We start from the raw sequence: 3,146 nt of genomic DNA on the forward strand, positions 1-3,146 counted from the left end.
ACTTGTTTTTCCCTTTAGTGGGGATCTTTTCAAAGCTGCCCTGGACATTTGGATGTCTGCATCCCATTAATTTTAGAGCCATGTGAGAGGCAGCCTGCAGATAGATACCCACCTATGCAAACTTTCAGTCAGTATAGAGCTTTATAAAATAAACCTTTAGAGCCACCCAGAACATGTAAGGCTTCATCTGTGAAGCTATAACACTTCAGGGAGGAGCTGGATTGTTTTCTTTCTTTCTCTTTTTCTCTCTGTCTTTCTGTCTTTCTTTATGTCTGTCTGTCTGTCTAGTCTCTATATTCATACATTTCCAGGGAACTCACTTATCAAAATGAGTTTTACTTGTGGATGAAAAAAAGAACCCCTGTATTTCTTTTAAAATAAATGCTGAAAAATCAAAGAAAAAACAAGTCTTAATTATAATATGAGCCTGAAGTGGGACTGTGCCCCGTCTCCCTGCTTTTTAACTGCGCCCCCCCCCATCATAAAGAAGTATGGCTGGAAGGGACATCTGGAGGTCATTTAGTCCAACCCCCTGCCTGAGCTGGGATCATCTCTATCCAAACCATCCCATACAAATCTTCCTGAGCTCCTCTTTTCCCCACTGTTCCCTTCCTTATCACCAGGTTTTGCCAGCCTTCTCTTTTCTTCTGCAATCCTGACAAAAGAACTTCAGTGCTCATTTGCATCAAGCCACAGGCATCCTTTCTATTGTGAGAATCAAAACACACTCGCGCGCGGGTGCACATACACACACACACAGAGGGTATATTCGCAAAGCAAAAACCACCAATTGCTCAAAACATCAAGTACCTCAGAGTTCAAAAATAAAAAATAGTAAATAGTAGGCAGTGTACTTCAGCTTTAAGAGACTATCCGATAAACTTCACAAATGCCTTGCTTTCAAGTCTGAGTGGAGAGCTGGGGAGGTGGGGAAGGGAAGGGAAGGATGCTGTCATGAAGAAAATTAAGTGATTCACCCTTTCACAAGCCAAACTGCATAGAACATACTTGGCTAAAAGCTGTTTGACGGAGCATTCAGCGTGGTGCAGGGACATATGTCAAATGCCCCAGAAATGATTAAGCCAACTGTTGACTCCAGCATTCACTGGGAAACTTGTAGCCAGAGTATTAGGTTTTGCTGTGAAAAGCACTTTGTTATAGTTGGATCAGCCAGCAACAAAACGGTGTGAAAAGGAGAAATAATCTGGATACATTGTCCAGACAAATCAGAGTCATTTATGTGAATTAAAGGCATTTCAGCTTATAATTGCTATCCATCTCATACCCTCCCTAGACTGATATTATTCCTTTTTATATGCAGAGGTTCTTTGCTTCATTAATGTGGGTTTTTTCCCCAAAATAAAGTAAACCAAGCTTTGTAGCTCCACATTCCCAACAGATCCCTCTCACATTTGCCCTTGGAAAGAATATGAGTATCCTCTTAGGACCAAATTCCCGTCCTTTTCCCTGTGACAGAGGTCTGGGCCCCACTACTTAACTGGGGACAATGCTTCCCATCCAGGGACAGCTGCCCTAGTTCCTTCCTCCTGTAAGAGAGAGCTAGGAGTAGACACAAATAGTGCTGAACAAACTCAGCATGCCCCACAGTTTAGCCCACAAGTTGAACCTGTACAGTACTGGAGTTAAAGCACACAGCCAGCCTGCTGTCAGCCTGCATTGCTCCTGCAACCAAATTCCATCTATGCCAAAGTCAACAGGCGGTTTGGGGGGGAACAAAATTCACAAGAGCAGGCCCAGGCACTTCCATAGAGTCATTCTCTGTGCATAAAGGATCCTAACCAGCGATGTTTCACTCTCGCCACCTGCCCCAACGCTGCAGTGTGCAGAGGGGAGGAATAGGCCTCTGTTATAAATGCATACAGGGAAAATAGTTTCCTTCAGCTGAATACATTTGAAAAAACAAGGTTTCTGGATTTAAAACGTCTTCACAACTGAGGACTGTCTGCATGATGGGTTAGGGACTCGTACCACCCTCATTTTATTTGGTGTAATTGGACTGATTTACATAGTTAAGGCTCTGGTACAATCTTTACATGAGAAAAATAGCTCAGGTGGTGTCTAGAAAGATCACCATCACACAGATATTTTTAGACACCTACCTCTTCTGAAGTGTCAGCTGTGTACAGACACTAGGAAAGCAGTCAGCTGTTCAGGGTGAGCCCATAGTTGATGTGGTATGATGCAACAGACTGCAATGTGGGTATGTGTCATCTGGAAAATGTAAAAAAGAAAATGTCCAGAGTGAAAAAATATTCATTTTTAAAGGAGCCATAAACTTTAAATCTGTACACAGAAAACTAGTTACTTATGAAGCTAGCACCTTGAGGTCCTGGTCAAGGTCAACTGAAGGAGTCTCTGTGTGACTCTCAGTCTCACTGTGCCAACATTACAGTGAGGTGGCCCCCACCCCAAAGAGCTTGCAGTCTAAGACAAGCACAGGGTGGGGGAAGGGAAGCGGAGATCCAGCGAGAGGAAGTCATTTACCAAGGCCACACAGCTGGGCAATGGCAGAACCCAGAATAGAGCCCAGGTGTCTTGAGTCCCAGTGTCATTAATAATGCTGAGCTTAGCTAGGTTGTCACAGAGTGCTGCAAAAGAGGGTGGCTTTAAGCTCTCAAGGGAGAAATGAAATGGCTTCCTCATGGATATGAGCTGGGACAGTGGCAAAAGTGGGAAGAGACACTGCTGCACTGTGTTTCCCCCAGTGTACTGGGCCATGAAAAATGGAGTAATAAACTACAGCTCTGTCATGGGCTGTTATTCCTGGATCACGTGGTCCTCTTCTCCTTCCACAAAGAACCAGTTACGTGTCAACTCAGCTAAAACACAAGAGACTCTCTTCCATCTCTGGAACCGTGAGGCCAACTGACAACAACAGGAGCCACATGATGTTACAAACTATTATTTTGTTGTTTGATGGCTGAATATCCATGCCTGGTGTGAGAATGATCAGCTCCCACAAAAATATGGATCCTGTGCTGAATAATGGCTAATATTGCTTTACAGCAACCCATGTAAACAGCCCGTGCGTGCTTGTTGCAATTGTTCCACTAGGAGCGAAGAGTGTTTTCAAGCAAAATGAAATAATCATGACTGGTCAAACATGCCAGACAGCCAAGATATGG

General features: G+C 43.9%; 1 long non-coding RNA gene across 1 annotated transcript in view; it reads right to left on the minus strand.

The window, feature by feature from the left end:
* Window positions 1-2,227, minus strand: part of LOC109296625 — an 89,420-nt gene extending 87,193 nt beyond the window's left edge. The window contains exon 1 of the long non-coding RNA XR_002097004.1: window positions 2,121-2,227. This is a non-coding gene — a long non-coding RNA (uncharacterized LOC109296625). The remainder of the gene's footprint in view (window positions 1-2,120) is intronic.
* Between the last annotated feature and the right edge of the window lie 919 nt (window positions 2,228-3,146).

This window comes from Gavialis gangeticus, unplaced genomic scaffold (assembly GCF_001723915.1).
Source record: "Gavialis gangeticus isolate Ggan-Ray unplaced genomic scaffold, GavGan_comp1, whole genome shotgun sequence".
Classification (NCBI taxonomy): domain Eukaryota; kingdom Metazoa; phylum Chordata; order Crocodylia; family Gavialidae; genus Gavialis; species Gavialis gangeticus.